Genomic DNA, 20,141 nt, shown 5'->3' with positions numbered 1-20,141 from the left:
ACACGCGCGCGCACAATCGGCTGCCAGTCACTGGACAAACACGCCCCCCAACTGACCACTCCCCTTATCCGCGCGCTCCCGCTCTCTCGTTGCAGTTCATTTTTTTCATTCATTCTTTTTCCAAGTAAAGGTAAGAATGCGCTTTGGAATCAGAGATGAGAGAGAGACATCATATTCCGGGAATACAGTTATAAACTTTTAAGAATGGATATATTCTGAGAATAAAGACTATAAATGAGCAATCCAGTAAAGAGGAACGCTGATCTAGAACTCCAGGAACTTGGGTTCAGTTCTGCTTTCCTCTTCAAGACGTCTTTGCAATCTCCAGCCATCCATTACAGACTCTTGAACACGTCTTTAAATAACTTCACTCGTCTTCTGGACACCTATTAATAAAGGTAAGTGTGAAAACTGATAATAAGGGGAAGACACATGATGACCAGGTAATGTGTTACTTAGACATTATGAAAGAACTGAAATTCCTGAGCCTTGAACTTCCTTGGAAACCTAATTAAGGTGATCAAAATATGAGAAAAATCATTTTAGCTCACCACAGTTCTGCCAGCTGAATAAGGATTTTGGTCAGCTGAGTAAGAAATGACATCAGCAAGGAAGAGTAGTGGAGACTAAGGAGGAGAGTATTCACTTCTTAGACAAATGGTCACGAAAAACTGGAAGAATCCATTGAGTTGTGTATTTAAAGCTGAGAACCTGTCAACATTTTAAAAATGGCTAAATGGAAAAGTGGGAAAAATGAACTTTTGTCAAAATAATATTGAATAGTGTTTGCTTTTGTTTGAAGGTTTTATACCCTTGGGTATCCATTAGGTTTATTTTTCAAATGTAGTTTGAATTTTGAACTATGATTTGATCCTGATGGTGCTACTGTTGACTAGGTCCGTCCCAGAATGGCTGTGTCTTCAGAGGTCACGGCCTGCCAATCATAAGGCAATGGGGATAAAAGGTCATCCGAGGTTATCCTTCCTCATCTGACTACATGGATTCCAAAACTCTTCAAAATTTCTTTGATTGGTTTCTGAACTCTTTGCAACTCCTTCTGACTTTGATTTTGTCTCACGATTATTGGCTTAGGTAACTGATAGTTGATGTCATGATGAGGTTCATGTGATTTTATTTTGTAAATTCTACATCTTGAACACTATTTTCAGGTTCTTCTGTTGGTAGCAATTTGGGAGCCACTGTTAGCGTCATATCCCGCATTTCTAGGGGTGTGGCCTTAAGGGTCACGACCTGCCGTTAATCAGTGTGACGGCAGAAAGAGTCAGCTGGGGGGGGGGGGGCCTTTTAATATCCAATCTGCAGATATGACCTATTGCCAAATATAAAAAATAAATAAATCAATATAACAATATGAACAATTTCTACATGAATACAAAAATCATATGAGACATAATAACAAAAAGAAAAACATTTTTAAACCAATGAACTGCAGGGTGATACATAAAGTTTAGTTATGCATCCCGCCACTTTCAAACAGAGGATGAGGGGGCGGGGCCACTGTGACAGTCACCTGGAGGCCCTCCCCCACTTAAATATTCAAGTCAGAGAGTCAGGATCTCCTGAACGGCACTGAAGTTTGCGAAATAAAGATCTTTTTGTGAGTATTGGTTTGGGTTTTCTGCTGTACATCACTTTTGCTGTTTATTGGATTATGCAATTGGTTTTCATTTTGGGTCTTGTTTACTTTTTTGATTGGAATTTGTAGGGAAATTTCTCATGTTCTTATTTTGTGTTTTTCTATATTCAGTTTTTTGAAATAAATTATTAATCTTTAAAGCTTCTTTGTTAGCCTTGTCCTTTAAGCCAGAGGTTCTGTGGTTTCCTCTCCCTTGAAGAGCATTTTTGTGAATATGGGACAACTTAAAATATACTTTTGAACTTTAAAACCCGGAGACTCATTTTGGGTCTTGAAGCCTGCCTGTTGAGTTTGGGATCAGGCTGCCTGGCATGGGTTATGAGTAGTTCCAAGACACACAGCGCAGAACTCTGCTGCTAGTATGGTTGAAGCCAACATCAAATGAACATGGACACTCCGCTGTGGGATTGCACCATTGTTGAACAACGCATCATAGTGGGATTTCTGTGGGCAGAGGGAGTTAAACCTGCTGAAATTCGGCGAAGGATGTTGGCTTTCACAGATCACTAAGCTTTTTGGGTACTCATCTTGCATAAACTTTATGGTGCCCCAAGTTATCATGCAGTGTGGCCTTTGAAGATCCTTGGCCGATATCCAAATGTGCAGCACTCTTGAACAACATAAACCGCCGGTCTCTGAAAAAGGCATTCTCCGTGGCGATGTGGGTATGTGTGCGCGATGTTGATGGTCGAGCAGATCAACCTTTGTCAGTTACACTTGTTCATCTCACTTTAAACCTTTCTACACCTTCATACGCTTTTTGTTTTCTTTCCAATGTAGTCTCACTATGTAACGTTGTTGAGCAATGGTGCAGTCCTGCAGCAGAGTGTCCATGTTCATTTGACCTTGGCTTCAACAAGACTAATGGCAGAGCGCTGCACAGTGTGTGTTTGAACCACCATTAAGGCATTGTGAATGTGTTGTATTTGTCACAGTTACTGCATAATTTTCAAATTGCCTTTACTTTTTGATTTACCCTCATATTATATAGTGCCTTTCATGCCTCTTAGATAGATGTGAAAAGCACTGTCTGTCTGTCTATCTACAGTGGATTGAAAAAGTATTCAACCCCCTACACAAAGTTTAAATATCCTGTAATATTTTTCTTTGAAAATGCATCTTAGGTTTCATACTCTTACATATAAATGAGGACAATACATTTTCACTAAAAAATCCTGAAAATCAATTGATGCTGCAATGATAAAGAATATATCAGTGAAATCTGCTGTTGAATAAGTAATCGACCCCTGATAGCTCAGAGGCTGTGAGATTGTTAACAATGCAATAATAAGGGTATAAACAATCAAGCCCTGAACTCTCTAGCGTGTCGGCTGGTCTCTAAGTGATTCCTTAGGCCAGTTCTTAGGAACACAAAACTGAGAAATCAGTACAAGTGGCTTATGTGGTGAAACCTCAAAAACTGACAAAAATGAAGACAATGAAACTTTCGAATGACTTGAGACGCACTGTGATTAAGAAGTTTAAAGATAGCAATGGTGCCAAGAAGATTGCCGAGCGCCTTAGCCTCAATGTATCCACTGTGAAGGCCATCATAGCGAAGTGGAAGACAACTGGAAGCACAGTGAAGCGGCCTAGGTCAGATAACAGATGTTCAAATAACAAAGAAAATGTCAGGAAAACCAGTCAGAGACGTAAGAGCAAATCCGAAGGTGACTCTCAGTGACCTGCAGCTGGAGTGGATGTACACAAGACTACGATATCGAAGGTTTTGCACAGAGAGTTGCCAGAAAGAAGCCACCACTAAAAAAATGTCATCTGAAAGCTTGATTAAAATTCGCTAAGAGACATCTTGACAAGAGTCCTGCATTCTGGAGTAGTCATGTACTTTGGTCTGATGAGACCACAATTGAACTTTTTTGGCCTCAACACAAAGGCGTTTGCCTGGCGCAGATGGAAGGGACTGGCAATGATCCAACAATCGCCATATCTACCATCAAGCATGCTGGGGGCGGGGGGCATCGTGCTTGGGGGCTGCTTCTCTCAGGGCAGGCACTGGGTCCCTTGTCTGTATTGAAGGAAGAATGCATAGTAAGAAGTATATCCAGATTTTCCCTCAAATGTCAGCCATGAAATTGGGACTCGGACGACGCTACCACTTTCATCAGGACAATGACCTGAAACACTGGGCAAAGGGAACCAAAGCATGGTTTGACAAAAAGAAGATCCAGGTTTTGCAGAGGCCTAGCCAGAGTCCGGATCTGAATCTGATTGAAAATTTGTGGCGTGATCTCGAAATTGCAGTTCACAAACAAAAAGCCTTCAAACTTTGCCCAGTTGGAGCAGTTCTGTAAGGGAGAATGGGAAAAAATGGGCTCCATCCAGGTGTGCTAAGCTTGTAGATGGCCAACCAAAGCGATGGCAAGCAGTTATTGGTGCTGTTACCAAGTATTGACTGGGTGTCATATGAAGGGGTCCATTACTTTTTCAACAGCGTTTTTCACAACATGACTGTCAATTTGCATGGGTTTAGTTCAACGAGCTCTAAATGTTTCAAAATATGTACACAGAGAAATCAAAGTTCACTGTGATACTCTGCATTTGTGATTTTTATAGGTTGATAGATAGATAGATAGATACTTTGTAATGATGTAAGATAGAAATACGGTGGCTTTTTCTATCTATCTATCTATCTATCTATCTATCTATCTATCTATCTATCTATCTATCTATCTATCTATCTATCTATCTATCTATCTATCTATCTATCTATCTATCTGTCTGGTTGCTTTAAAGCATATGATTGTTCAGTTATTTGGTTGTGATTTATATTCCTTAGCTTTTGTACTTTGCATTTTTGTGGTTGTCCCAATGATCCTAGGGTCCCAATGATCCTAGGAGCTCTGTTGTCCGGGGCTTTATGCCCCTGGCAGGGCCACCCAAGGCAAACTGGTCCTAGGTGAGGGATGAGACAAAGAGCAGTTAAACAAACCTCCTATGAAGAAAAACAATTTTGGACGGCATTTTCCCTTGCCGTATGGTGGGTATACTTATTGCCCCCCAACTTGGAGCCTGTACATTGGGGTTTACCCCAGTAGACGAGAGGGTAGCCTCCCTTTGCCTTCGGGTGGGGGGACGGGTCCTAACTGCTGTTTGTGCGTATGCACCGAACAGCAGTTCGGAGTACCCACCCTTTTTGGAGTCCCTGGACGGGGTGCTAGAGGGCATACCTTCTGAGGACTCCCTCGTTCTGCTGGGAGACTTCAATGCTCATGTGGGCAATGACAGTGAGACCTGGAAGGGCGTGATTGGGAGGAATGGCCCCCCCGATCTGAACCCGAGTGGTGTTTTGTTATTGGACTTCTGTGCTCGTCACGGATTGTCCATAACGAACACCATGTTCGAGCATAGGGGTGTTCATATGTGCACTTGGCACCAGGACACCCTAGGCCTCAGTTCGATGATCGACTTTGTGGTCGTGTCGTCGGACTTGCGGCCACATGTCTTGGACACTCGGGTGAAGAGAGGGGCGGAGCTGTCAACTGATCACCACCTGGTGGTGAGTTGGCTTCGATGGTGGGGGAGGATGCTGGTCAGGCGTGGTAGGCCCAAACGTGTTGTGAGGGTCTGCTGGGAACGTCTGGCAGAGCCCCCTGTCAGAAGTAGCTTCAACTCCCACCTCCGGCAGAACTTCGACCACATCCCGAGGGAGGTGGGGGACATTGAGTCCGAATGGGCCATGTTCCGTACCTCTATTGTTGAGGCAGCTGACCGGAGCTGTGGCCGTAAGGTGGTCGGTGCCTGTCGTGGCGGCAATCCCCGAACCCGTTGGTGGACACCGGCGGTGAAGGATGCCGTCAAGCTGAAGAATGACTCCTACAGGACCCTTTTGTCCTGTGGGACCCTGGAGGCAGCTGATAGGTACCGGCAGGCCAAGCAGAATGCGGCTTTGGTGGTTGCTGAGGCAAAAACTCGGGCGTGGGAGGAGTTTGGGGAGGCCATGGAGAACGACTTTCGGATGGCTTCGAGGAGATTCTGGTCCACCATCCGGCGTCTCAGGAAGGGGAAGCAGTGCAGTGTCAACACTGTATATGGTGGGGATGGTGCGCTGCTGACCTCGACTCGGTGGGGGGAGTACTTCAAAGACCTCCTCAATCCCATTAACATGCCTTTCAATGAGGAAGCAGAGCCTGGGGACTCAGAGGTGGGCTCCCCCATCTCTGGGACTGAGGTTACCGAGGTGGTCAAAAAACTCCTTGGTGGCAGGGCCCCGGGGGTGGATGAGATACGCCCGGAGTTCCTCAAGGCTCTGGATGTTGTAGGACTGTCTTGGCTGACACGCCTCTGCAACATCGCATGGACATCAGGGACAGTGCCTCTGGATTGGCAGACCGGGGTGGTGGTCCCCCTCTTTAAGAAGGGGGATCGGAGGGTGTGTTCCAACTACAGAGGGATCACACTCCTCAGCCTCCCTGGAAAAGTCTATTCAGGGGTCCTGGAGAGGTGGGTCCGTCGGATAGTCGAGCCTCGGATCCAGGAGGAACAGTGTGGTTTTTGTCCTGGTCGCGGAACAGTGGACCAGCTCTATACCCTTAGCAGGGTCCTGGAGGGTGCATGGGAGTTTGCCCAACCAGTCTACATGTGTTTTGTGGACTTGGAAAAGGCATTCGACCGTGTCCCTCGGGGCATCCTGTGGGGGGTACTCCGAGAGTATGGGGTACCGGCCCCCCTGATAAGGGCTGTTCAGTCCCTGTACGATCGGTGCCAGAGCTTGGTCCGCATTGCCGGCAGTAAGTCGAACTCGTTTCCAGTGAGAGCTGGACTCCGCCAGGGCTGCCCTTTGTCACAGATTCTGTTCATAACTTTTATGGACAGAATTTCTAGGCGCAGCCAGGGCGTTGAGGGGGTCCGGTTTGGTGGGCTCAGGATTGGGTCACTGCTTTTTGCAGATGATGTTGTCCTGTTTGCTTCATCAGGCCGTGATCTTCAGCTCTCTCTGGATCGGTTCGCAGCCGAGTGTGAAGCGGCTGGGATGAGAATCAGCACCTCCAAATCCAAGACCATGGTCCTCAGCCGGAAAAGGGTGGAGTGCCCTCTCAGGGTTGGTAGCGAGATCCTGCCCCAAGTGGAGGAGTTCAAGTATCTCGGGGTCTTGTTCATGAGTGAGGGAAGAATGGAGCGTGAGGTCGACAGGCGGATCGGTGCGACATCCGCAGTAATGCGGGCGCTGCATCGGTCTGTCGTGGTGAAAAAGGAGCTGAGCCGCAAGGCGAAGCTCTCAATTTACCAGTCGATCTATGTTCCTACCCTCACCTATGGTCATGAGCTATGGGTAGTGACCGAAAGAACGAGATCGCGAATACAAGCGGCTGAAATGAGTTTCCTCCGCAGGGTGTCTGGGCTTTCCCTTAAAGATAGGGTGAGAAGCTCAGTCATCTGGGAGGGGCTCAGAGTAGAGCCGCTGCTCCTCCGCATCGAGAGGAGTCAGATGAGGTGGCTCGGGCATCTGATCAGGATGCCTCCTGGACGCCTCCCTGGTGAGGTCTTCCAGGCACGTCTAACCGGGAGGAGGCCCCGGGGAAGACCCAGGACACGCTGGAGGGACTATGTGTCTCGACTGGCCTGGGAACGCCTTGGGATTCTCCCGGAAGAGCTAGAAGAAGTGGCTGGGGAGAGGGAAGTCTGGGCATCTCTGCTCAAGCTGCTGCCCCCGCGACCCGACCTCGGATAAGCGGGAGACAATGGATGGATGGATGGATGGTGGTTGGAATTTACCTGTAATGAGTAGGCTTCCGATTTCATAACAAAGTTTTTTTTTTTCAGAGCAAAAGCTTTCATTTTCATTTTCTTTGCCTTTGAAGAGTCATCCTAACAAGCAGTTCCACGCAGGCTGGTGACGTGACATCTTCTCTTCACTTGATGTCTCATTAGCCATGAATGCTCCATTCCAGTACACCAACGGCATGGTGAATATCACATTCTGGTACTCAGGAGATTCCAGTCTTGCCATGCTTGGGTTCTCAAGCTGTGCCTGCCTTGTCACACATAAGCACTCAAGCTGTGTCAGTGTTGTCACATTCACACGTTCAAGCTGTGCCAGTCTATCCACATCTATGCATTCAAGCTGCGTCAGACTTGTTGCACCTCTTCCTTCCAGCATTAATGTACCGGTGGAGTCACGTGCCGCCACTTAGGTTGTGCCAGATTTGTTGCCTACTACACATTGTAGTAGATCCAGTCTGGTGACATTCAGGCATTCAACTGTGTGCATTTTCCTCTGGTTGCCTCATTTCAAACGAGAACTGAAAGAAGATTCCTTCAGACTTGTTTTGAAACATCAGAGGAGTCCTCGTCTGGCTAAAAGGAAGCAGGGAATGTTAGATGAAAACCTCCTGCTGCTCAGCCTTGTCTGCTGTACACCAAACAGGAAGTCAGGATGCTGACAGAGCCAGCATTTTAACTGGACAACTTCTAAGGGGGGGTTGGGGTTAGGTCACTCCAAAAAATCATATTGCCTGATGAAAATAATAATGTCACATCACCTAAACATGATGTGTTCTGACAAGAGCAAAAGATTCGCTCTTCAGAAAACGGCCTTGTCCCAGACGTTAGATGTCATAACTCTTAGTACTGAGCTGATGCCCAAGGAATGCTTTCAGTGTCAGTGTATAATGTTCTGTAATTACACGGCAAACACACTATAAATAGATACAAGAGACTGGCACTTCTCCACATTACAAACATTGAGAAAGGTTTGCTAAAGCCTTGAGAGAGACATTTGTTTTCCATATGTTCCTAAAAGCTGATTAAGATAGGTATGTTACTAACTTATACACTCGGCCAAGGATTAAAAATCCCTGAGGAAATACAGAGTTTTAGAGGAAAATCTGCACATGTTCTCCAGTGTTAAAGTAAACCAAATAAAACAACAGCAGCCAGAAAGTACAGCTGGTCAGACTGGTTAGACAATACCAGTAATGACAGGGGTGGCCGCCATATAGTGCCTTTCACATTTTTTCTTTATGTATAGATGACTCTGATTTACAGTAAAGTATATTTCAGGTCTATCTATCATATATACGGTAGCACCTTTACCATTTTCCCATCTTCCTATCTCACATAACACAACATTTTTAAACTCACTTACTGTAATTAATTCAGGGCCGTGTGGAGCAGGAGACTGCATCTCGACTGCATCGAGCACAATGTAGAAACCAACCCTGGACTGGGTTACAGTCCACGGCAGGCCCTGTCACACACACAGCCACACTCACGTTAGGGACAGCAGGGAGTCACCAGTCATCCTAACAAACATACAAAGAAACACAGGGCAAGCATAAAGAGTCCACACAGACAAGGACTGGGATTGGCATCTGAACCTTTGAGTGCCACCCACTGTGCCATAACTACAGTGCCTGTCTACAGCATTTATCTGTCTTATATAGTACCTTTCATATCTATCTATCTCTTATATAGTGCCTTTAATATCTATTTCTTATATATTGATTTTCATATATATCTTTATCTCTTATATAGTGCCTCTCACATCTATCTGTCTATCCATCCATCCATCCATCCACATACGCATTTCACAGCAATTTATCTAGATATTTTTGTTGTGTATTGCATTTCATTTTGCATACAGGTTTGTGAAATTTTGCAGTAAATTTGTCTTGCACATGATTTCACCGTTGCAAAATGTGAAAATCATTAAAATGATGTTTTTTAAAGTTGTTTGGGGTAAAAAGCAAAGGATAGTCTGCAGTTGAAACTGTTATTCCTTTCCTCAATAGCCTTCAATGCTGCTGTTGCTTCCTCCCTAATCCAGTGGTCACATCACCTGCTCAATTTCCCGAACTCTGTAAACGGATCCAACCCAAGATCCTTCCAGGTATTTTTAGAGTGTATATATTGTGGCGGACGGCCAGGACCCATGCCCAGCCAGGACGCCTGGAAGGACCGGGAGAGGGACAATACCTCCCCTGGACCACAGGAGGGCCACTGCCAGGGGGGCCCTGACAGTTGTGGAGCCCTGGAGGCCAGCACTTCTGACCCACCCTATGGTGCTGGGGGGAAGGAATTCCAGGAACACACCGGAGTGCTTCTGGGTGCTTATGCGGTACTTCCACTACACCAGAAGTGCCGCCAGAAGTTCATCGGAGAGCACCTGGAGCACGTCCGGGTGATTAGAAAAGAGGCTGCCACCCTCGAGTAAGAGAGCCAAGTCAGGAGGAAGAAGGCAACGTTTTGGAGGAGGGGTGGAAAGGCGGAAGGAGAAGTCCGGAGAGGAGAGAAAGGGACTGACAAACGTGTTTGGTGCAGGGGCACTGTGTTGTGGTGCTGGACTTTATCAAGTAAAAAGTATGTTTTTGGAACATTGTGTCCGTGTCTATCTGTGCCGAGGCTGAACTACCACAATATATATATATATACTCTGATACGTAAAGAATTCCACAAAGTCTAATGAAGAGTTGAGGAATTACCCCGTACAATGTCCAGACAAAAAGATTTGCAAGATAGCGAAATTTGATCAAAAAATAAGCATTTGACAGCGTAGCATTGTATACAGTGGGTTTTCTGTATATAGACAAAATGGTGGCAGGAACTGAGATGTACAGGAAATGACATCACAGCAAAGGGACGGAAGCGATGTCATTATGGCGGGCCGGACATGACGTCATCATGGTTGTCTGGAAGTGACGTCATCATGGTGGAGCCGGAAGTGAAATTATTAGGAAGGGTCAGAAGTGACGTCATTCCTGGGAAATGGAGCCAGGATTGTGGAATGGAGACCATTTTGAGTAACCAAATGTGTGGATTGTAAGTTATTTGTCTTCTTTATTCCTGTTGATACAGAGAGAAAGGCATTCATACATTCAATCATCATCCCTTATAGTATCACTCACCTCACGGTTTGTTGGCTGCCTCCTAAGCACTCGTGTGTGACTATATATACACACACACATACAGTGCATCCGGAAAGTATTCACAGCGCATCACTTTTCCCACATTTTGTTATGTTACAGCCTTATTCCAAAATGGATTAAATTTCTTTTTTTTCCTCAGAATTCTACACACAACACCCCATAATGACAACGTGAAAAAACTGTGAAATCACATGTACATGTACATAAACATTCACAGCCTTTGCTCAATACTTTGTCGATGCACCTTTGGCAGCAATTCCAGCCTCAAGTCTTTTTGAATATGATGCCACAAGCTTGGAACACCTATCCTTGGCCAGTTTTACCCATTCCTCTTTGCAGCACCTCTCAAGCTCCATCAGGTTGGATGGGAAGCGTCGGTGCACAGCCATTTTAAGATCTCTCCAGAGATGTTCAATCAGATTCAAGTCTGGGCTCTGGCTGGGCCACTCAAGGACATTCACAGTGTTGTCCTTAAGCCACTCCTTTGATATCTTGGCTGTGTGCTTAGGGTCGTTGTCCTGCTGAAAGATGAACTGTTGCCCCAGTCTGAGGTCAAGAGCGCTCTGGAGCAGGTTTTCATCCAGGATGTCTCTGTACATGGCGGCACAGTGGCGCAGTGGTAGCGCTGCTGCCTCGCAGTTAGGAGACTCGGGTTCGCTTCCCGGGTCCACCCTGCGTGGAGTTTGCATGTTCTCCCCGTGTCTGCGTGGGTTTCCTCCGGGCGCTCCGGTTTCCTCCCACAGTCCAAAGACATGCAGATTGGGTGGATTGGCGATTCTAAATTGGCCCTAGTGTGTGCTTGGTGTGTGGGTGTGTTTGTGTGTGTCCTGCGGTGGGTTGGCACCCTGCCCAGGATTGGTTCCTGCCTTGTGCCCTGTGTTGGCTGGGATTGGCTCCAGCAGACCCCCCTTGACCCTGTATTCGGATTCAGCGGGTTGGAAAATGGATGGATGGATGTCTCTGTACATTGCTGCAGTCATCTTTCCTTTATCCTGACTAGTCTCCCAGTTCCTGCCGCTAAAAAACATCCCCACAGCATGATGCTGCCACCACCATTCTTCACTGTAGGGATGGTACTGGTCTGGTGGTGAGCGGTGCCTGGTTTCCTCCAAACGTGACGCATGGCATTCACACCAAAGAGTTCAATCTTTGTCTCATCAGACCAGAGAATTTTCTTTCTCATGGTCTGAAAGTCCTTCAGGTGCCTTTTGGCAAACTCCAGGCGGGCTGCCATGTGCCTTTTACTAAGGAGTGACTTCCGTCTGGCCAATGTACCATACAGGCCTGATTGGTGGATTGCTGCAGAGATGGTTGTCCTTCTGGAAAGTTCTCCTTTCTCCACAGAGGACCTCTGGAGCTCTGACAGAGTGACCATCGGGTTCTTGGTCACCTCCCTGACTAAGGCCCTTTTCCCCCGATCGCTCAGTTTAGATGGCCGGCCAGCTCTAGGAAGAGTCCTGGTGGTTTTGAACTTCTTCCACTTACAGATGATGGAGGCCATTGTGCTCATTGGGACCTTCAAAGCAGCAGAAATTTTTCTGTAACCTTCCCCAGATTTGTGCCTCGAGACAATCCTGTCTCTGAGGTCTACAGACAATTCTTTTGACTTCATGCTTGGTTTCTGTTCTGACATGAACTGTCAACTGTGGGACCTTCTATAGACAGGTGTGTGCCTTTCCAAATCATGTCCAGTCAACTGAATTTACCACAGGTGGACTCCAATGAAGCTGCAGAAACATCTCAAGGATGATCAGAGGAAACAGGATGCACCTGAGCTCAATTTTGAGCTTCATCGCAAAGGCTGTGAATACTTATGTACATGTGCTTTCTCAATTTTTATATTTTTAATAAATTTGCAAAAATCTCAAGTAAACTTTTTTCACATTGTCATTATGAGGTGTGGGCGGCACGGTGGTGCATTGGGTAACGCTGCTGCCTCGCAGTTGGGAGACCTGGGGATCTGGGTCCTCCCTGCGTGGAGTTTGCATGTTCTCCCCGTGTCTGCGTGGGTTTCATCCGGGCGCTCTGGTTTCCTCCCACAGCCTAGTGTGTGCTTGGTGTGTGGGTGTGTTTGTGTGTGTCCTGCGGTGGGTTGCCACCCTGCCCGGGATTGGTTCCTGCCTTGTGCCCTGTGTTGGCTGGGATTGGCTCCAGCAGACCCCCGTGACCCTGTGTTCGGATTCAGCGGGTTGGAAAATGGATGGATGGATTATGGGGTGTTGTGTGTAGAATTCTGAGGAAAAAAATGAATTTAATCCATTTTGGAATAAGGCTGTAATATAACAAAATGTGGAAAAAGTGATGCGCTGTGAATACTTTCCGGATGCACTATATATATATATATATATATATATATATATATATTGTAACAAGAATGAGTCAGAGACATTATAAAGAGTTGGGGCAGCCACCCGTATAATATGCTTGGCTGCAAAATTGCTTCTTTTTGTACACGATGTGTATAGATCAGAGTCCAGAACAGAACTGCCTGTACTGAGGCAAGATGGCAGTTTTAAAGGCCTGGAAAGGAAATGACGTCAACGGTGCAGGAACTGGGAGTGACGTCCTCGTGCCCGGAAGCGACGTCATCCTTGGGGCCGGCAAGAGGCGGGATTTCCCGGGAAAGGTCTGCAAGGGACTGAGAGAGATAGTCAGTACATTCTGCCGCCCCCTGGCCTGGCGTAGAATTACTAGTGTTTAAGCCCTTCAGCTGTTTCCCATGCGCACGTGTGTGACAATATATATATATATATACACATATATATATATATATATATATATATATATATATATATATATATACACATGCATATATATATACATATATATATATATATATATATGTACTAGCTGTGTAAGGGGCGGCACGGTGGCGCAGTGGTAGCGCTGCTGCCTCGCAGTTAGGAGACCCGGGTTCGCTTCCCGGATCCACCCTGCGTGGAGTTTGCATGTTCTCCCCGTGTCTGCGTGGGTTTCCTCCGGGCGCTCCGGTTTCCTCCCACAGTCCAAAGACATGCAGGTTAGGTGAATTGGCGATTCTAAATTGGCCCTAGTGTGTGTTTGGTGTGTGGGTGTGTTTGTGTGTGCCCTGCGGTGGGTTGGCACCCTGCCCGGGATTGGTTCCCTGCCTTGTGCCCTGTGTTGGCTGGGATTGGCTCCAGCAGACCCCCGTGACCCTGTGTTCGGATTCAGCGGGTTGGAAAATGGATGGATGGATGGATAGCTGTGTAAGCCTGTACTGTAAAAACCCCGGGGTCCTGGAAGCTATTCAAATCTTCAGAAAAAAACTGAAATGTACAGATGTCAGGTAATTGAAAGGAACTACTCTGGGCATCTCTTCCCTAGGAGGATTCGTTTTGCCGACATGCTTGCATCACTTGTGCATTAGCGGCAAGAGGAAAAGTAAAAGGGATACTGTTTTGTCGATGTTAGCCGCTACGCGACTTTGTCTTTCTTCTGAGGTTTCATTTTGCTGACGTGCTTGCCTTGCTTGTGTTATTAGCAGCTAACACCCCGACTCCACCTCTCACTTCCAGGCCAGACAGAAAGACAGTCACACTGCCACGCGTAGACGTTTATATATAAGATATACTTGTAATAAATTATAATGGATTATTATATGTTAACTCAAAATTCCATATATTTAGATTATTATATATTAACTATAGTACTAGAATCCCGTGTTAGCCGTTATGAATGTAGTGAAAAGTCAAGCAAAATGACACCTTTTATTGGCAAACTAAAAAGATTACAAAGTGAAAGTTTTCGAGGCAACTCAGGCCCCTTCTTCAGGCAAGATTACATCTTGCATCAAAAGCCAATAAAAGGTGTAATTTTGCTTGACTTCTCATTATATATTAACTAAAAATTCCACAGTGGAATGGATTTTAGCAAAGAAGATAAGCACCTCCATGGGGCTTGCAGCTCTTTATCTGCGTCCGCCTTTCCACACCTCAATAAACTGCTTCCTACTTTTGCACATCGACATGAAGGCTGCAGACAAGATGAAAATCCATGTGGTAATGGCGTGATTTTCACTGGTTGCAAAAACACAGTTTATATTGTGAATTTTGTTGTACATCAATTTCACACAAATCTCTTCGCTCATCATTAGCGTCCATCACCTCGATAAATGCCTGACTCCAAGATTTAAGGCTGTTCTGAAGAAAAACGGGGGTTCTACTAAGCGCTAGAGTGACTGTCACTGTGTGTAATGTACACATACTGTATGCCAGCCCACCCTTGTTCACTGCCGCATTATGCCAATTACTTCTGGCTTAGCTCTGCCACTCCTAAACGCTAATTTGCCTTCATTAGTTATTAACAGTGAAGAGATGGAGATGCAGTTTCACAAGCAGGATTTGCCTCCATCTGACTCTCTATACTTTTGCATATTTTAATCATTCTTCCATCATGGTACTCCGTACACAGGACAACACTGTCTGCTAGTACTACCAAAATCTTCACATTGAATGTTAGTCTTTCCTTAACAGATCTTAAAATGCAATCCTGGATACATCTTCAGTGATGCTCCTGGGGTTATCAGATGCATGGGTGTCGTGGTAGGGGGTTACGGGGGGGCTGGGGCCGAAGGTTAACGATGACCTAGGGCCCACTTGAAGCCTGGAATGAAGAGTTTGGAAAGGGCTCCACAGAGACTACTTATTTATAAGGCCCAGAGTTCTGTGCTACACCACTGATCAGAAGTTTCAGGTCTTTCAACATCTGACTCCCTCACCTTGGTGTCCCATTCGGGGTTGATCAATCCCTGACTTGTGGCCAGGTTGTGCTCTCCCCCATGGCTCTCATTTCCTAATCCAACAGCCACCTAGATGTTTCTTCAGTGGCCTCCTTCTCTGGTCGACCCCATACAAGTATACTGTATGCCAAGCATTTTGCAGAAGAACTCTCTTCTGCCAACTCCAATAATCTCGCACCTCGACCACCACCCATTCACCCTGCACTGCTTCTCTGGCTCTGCATATCTTGCTCTCTTCATTTCATTTGCCTTTTGGATCTGATCCTCCTATGGGACAGTAAACTCCATAAGCACATCCTTCTTGGAGGATTTAGAGAGAGTTACATTATCTGCTCCTCACAATGTTGCTGCAACCTCTTCTAGGAACTTGAATTGTCTATCACGATCAGCTCTCAGTAAATCTGCGGAGGCCAAGTTGGGGAATCCCACTTGCTGTTGGTGGCTTCTCCTTGTGCTCTAATAAAGATGATGGTCCCCGCTGGGGTTGCCCAGAGGTACTTAGTCTGGGTGACAACACTGTGGATGGTGTCTACCATGATCCTTGAAGCCTGATTGTGCTCTCACAGTATCTTTCTTCCTTCAAAAACACCAGAATGAGGACAAAATGTAATCTCGGTGATTGGTGGTACCAGATGGGCTGGTCTGAGTATTTCTGGAACTGCTGATCTTTTTGGATTTTCACACACAACAGCCTCTGGTGTGAAAAACAAAAAACATCCAGTGAGGAGCAGTTCTGTGGATGGAAATACCTTGTGGATGAAAGAGGTCAGAGGAGAATGGCCAGACTGGTTCAGAAAGGCTACAGTAACTCAAATAACCACTCTGAACAATTTTTAGCCTTCTTCATCGCTTCTGTGTACTGTCTGCATGTACAGAGTGATAAGTCCACTGTGACTTCCAGGCACTTCTCATAAGGTGTTCTTTCACTCCCATTTTGTATTCAAATCTCAGATTTCCTACATGTAATTCTTTACAATTACTTACATTAAATTTATCAGCCACAGATCTACCAAAGACTATGTGCTGTTTAGGTCTCTCTGTAACAATTTAGCTGATCTGCCTTTACACCCAGTTTGGTATCGTTCGTGAGCTTAACCACTGTGGCCGGGTGTAGAAATAACTAATCTCCAGACAGCAAAAAGAAAGTTTGGCGCACCAACCGGGTCATCCTTTTTACTGTTCATGGATAAACGAAAAAAAACAAAACAATAGCGCTGTTTGGTTTCGTGCTGAGATCACAAAGTAATCACAAGTAGAGTCATGGAATTTGTAGTCATTTCTAGCGGGTTGCTGGAACCAGTAATGACACCTCCTTTTGGGACACCTGGGGTTTTATGGTGGTTGGACTGGAAGGGGTGGGGTCAAATGCCTTCACCGGGTGGCTTCTCAGCACTGTGGGGAAAATAGGAGATGACATAGGTTAGCAGCAGCGCCCCTCTCATCTCTGCAGGTTACCTTATACCTCGACTGAGCCTGTGAGGAGGTCCTTTGACGCGCATGCATCACACCAGCTTACTGTTTTTTGTCATATCATTTATATATATTAAAAACATCAAAAGCCCCAGCACTGACCCCAATGTCACATTATGCAACTTCTTGTTGTAGGATTCGTCAAAATTGCGGACTGCAATTGCTGATCTCATTGCCGGACCATGTCAATTTAAACTCATGTCACACTATGCAATTATCAGTCATAGCCTTCATTCACATAATCTTAGCAAATCAGAGGCAGTCGGTGTTGCAATCCAGTGAAGGGCAGTTGTCTAGACCGACATACCCTGCGATTCCAACTAGTCCATGACACCCTCCGATAAAATCAAACGGGTATGATTTTGTCTTTAGTTGGAGGGACGGGATATGTGTGCCTGAGAGCTGACAACCAATGAATGCTGGAGGCAGTCAGTGTCATGCTTCTGTGACGGTCAGTCACATAATATGACATACCCAGAGACTCGCTTAATTAGTCTGTGACTCACCCCGACATTTTTTGCAGTGGTGGGCTCTGTGTGTGTGTGGGAGCTGACAACCAGTGAATGTTCATATAATGCAGCGACAAGAAATAAGGAATATGCGTTTGTTTTGGACCATGGAAATGGAAGAGAAGCCTGTCCGTTTGATGTCTCATATTTTATGTACCACAATAGAATGGAAAACAAAAAAAACATGGCAGCGATTGCAGCTGAATTTGCCATACCTGTTGAACCTTTAGTACAGCACTGGCTCCATTAGACAGCACACTATTTGCCGTGACAAGAAGAGGCAAAGTCACATGCAGTCACTAAATTTGACGCATCCAGTTATTTAATGTTGTGTACGTTATATTTCAGTCAGGCTTGGGTTCAAATATTTGTTTTATGTCATCTGTCACACACAAGCGCTTAAGAGGGAACCAACAAGTCCTGAGGTGAGTGAATTCTCGCGAGATGAAGGGTTGTTGTCGAGGATTAATGCCTCTCTCCTTCTTTCACCAGACTTACAAAAGAAAAATAATGAAGTAGCTCACTTACCTCCATCATTTCTGGATTCCCAAAATGGCGTTCTGACCAAGACATCACTTCCACTTCTGACTCCCAAAGATGACGTCACATTCCAGTCCCCCTCTTGATGATATCACTTCCGGTCCATCCTGAAAATGTCACTTCCAGCCCCATCCTGACGATGTCACATCCGTCTTTTGATGATGATGTCACTTCCAGCCATACTTCCTTCCAGTCGCCATTTTCTATATATACCACAACCTTACTGTTGTATTTTGTCACATGCTTCTTGTTTTTGATCCAGTTTTGCATCATTTTTTCACTAGTCCTCTGGACATTATAGGGGGCAATTCCGCAACTCTTCTCAATTTTGTTGAGTTTATCCTTTTTGTACCACACATCTATCCATCCATTTTCCAACCCGCTGAATCCGAAAACAGGGTCAAGGGGGTCTGCTGGAGCCAATCCCAGCCAACACAGGGCGCAAGGCAGGAATCAATCACGGGCAGGGCGCCAACCCACCGCAGGACACACACACACACACCAAGCACACACTAAGGACAATTTAGAATCGCCAATCCACCTAACCTGCATGTCTTTGGACTGTGGGAGGAAACCCACGCAGGCACGGGGAGAACATGCAAACTCCACGCAGGGAGGACCCGGGATACGAAACCGGGTCTCCTTACTGTGAGGCAACAGCACTACCACTGCGCCACTGTGCCACCCTGTACCACACATCTTTATATTAAGTTTTGAAACTTATTTACTTACAAAGCACCTTCCATAGACAGAGTCAGAAAGCTCTCCAAATCAGAGAAAACAATTAAAACACACAGTTACAAACAATAAGAAAAAATTAAATTACACTTACATTTCAACAAATGAACATAAAATGAAATGGACCAAAGAAGGTTACCCATATGCCAGCCTAAAAAGGTGCCTCTTCAACTGTTTTTTTAAGTGTATCAATTGTATCAGCAGCCCGTAAAGCACAAGTAAGGCTATTCCACCATTTCAGTGTAACAGACTAAAAAGCCCGATCCCCACGAGTCTTTAGCCAAGTATGTGGAACAATAAGAAAGCCCTGGTTAAGTGACCTAAGTGGACGACTGGTAGTGTACTGTTGTCAAAAATCTGAAATATATTGTGGTGTTTGTCCATGCAGAGCTCTGAAATTCTAAATTCCACCAGAAGCCATTAAAGCGAAGATAAAATCTGAAGAATATGAGACCACTTACTGGAGCTGGTTAACAATCTAGCAGCAACATTATGAATTGACTGAAGAAGCATCAGCGACGTCTTGTTTAAATATGTAAATAATGGATTACAATAATGAAGACATGAAAAAATAAAGTTGTTTTAACGTCTCCAATCGAGCCTTTGATACTATTGTTCTTAGCTTTGATATAATCCCCAGATGATAAAAACAAGAGCGAGATAAGAACCTGATAGGGACATAATACTGTGAAATATGTCAGAAATTTGATATAACTAATTTATTTTATTAGATTGAGGTGTTGTTTGGTTTCCTTGTGTATAAGCTGCCTTTGTTTTGTCCCTTGTGTTGTGTGGGTGGTTCCCCAAGAGGCAGAGTCACCTGCCCATCCATGCCAGGGACTGCCCTCAGCCCTAATAAAGGTGAGGGATTCCCACAGTTCCTGGCAGTTTATTCGAATGCGCTCGGGGGTTTTTGGTGAGTTGTTGTTTCTTCTGTACTTTTTACGATTTATTGAATTCTTGCATTGGAGCCGTGTTTGGATTGGATTGCCTTATTGTTTTAGGCAACTCCATTTTGCCTTTTGTGCTCTACGGAACTTTATTTCATTCTTGTGGAAGTACAGTACATGTTGTGAAGAATAAATGTTTTTATTTTATAAAGATTCTATGTTGCCCTAGTACTAGCCAGGGTTTTGATAGTAATATCCCCCTCTAATGGGTTTTCTTGGGGGGATATTCTTGGGATTTACATACTTTGAGACTTCATAAGAGTGTAAACTGGCATGGTCCAGCGACAGGATCAGAAGCTGCACTCAGTAAGTCTGACATCGAAGTTGCATACTATGACATCAGCTAATTCTGGAAAGTTCCCTTCACCATAACCCTTTGTTTCCTATGTTTGAGCCATTAATAATAGTAATAATTGTAAGTCTTTACATTTATATAGTCCTTTTCTCACTACTCAAAGCACTTTACATAATGAGTGGGAAGCCACTTCAACCACCACTAATGTGTAGCATCCACCTGGATGATACAATGACAGCCATTTTGAGCCACACATCAGCTGTTAGGCAGTGAAGTGGTGAGAGAGTGATAGCCAATTAGAAGACTAGGGGGCCAGAATGATTAGGCTGTGGTGGGTA

At 45.3% G+C, this 20,141-nt stretch overlaps 1 protein-coding gene and 1 long non-coding RNA gene across 2 annotated transcripts in view; one reads left to right on the top strand and one right to left on the bottom strand.

The window, feature by feature from the left end:
• LOC114661080 (cytohesin-3) overlaps positions 1–20,141 on the bottom strand; it is a 119,038-nt gene that overhangs the window by 65,318 nt on the left and 33,579 nt on the right. The gene's annotated exons all lie outside the window — the stretch shown is intronic.
• Positions 69–18,175, top strand: LOC127529605 (uncharacterized). Its single transcript, XR_007936223.1, has 3 exons — positions 69–398; positions 7,477–7,581; positions 17,773–18,175. It is a non-coding gene; the product is annotated as an uncharacterized LOC127529605 (long non-coding RNA).

Source organism: Erpetoichthys calabaricus, chromosome 11 (assembly GCF_900747795.2).
Source record: "Erpetoichthys calabaricus chromosome 11, fErpCal1.3, whole genome shotgun sequence".
NCBI classification, from domain to species: domain Eukaryota; kingdom Metazoa; phylum Chordata; class Cladistia; order Polypteriformes; family Polypteridae; genus Erpetoichthys; species Erpetoichthys calabaricus.
The sequence above is the reverse complement of the archived record's forward strand: the minus strand, read 5'-3'. Positions and strand labels throughout refer to the sequence as shown.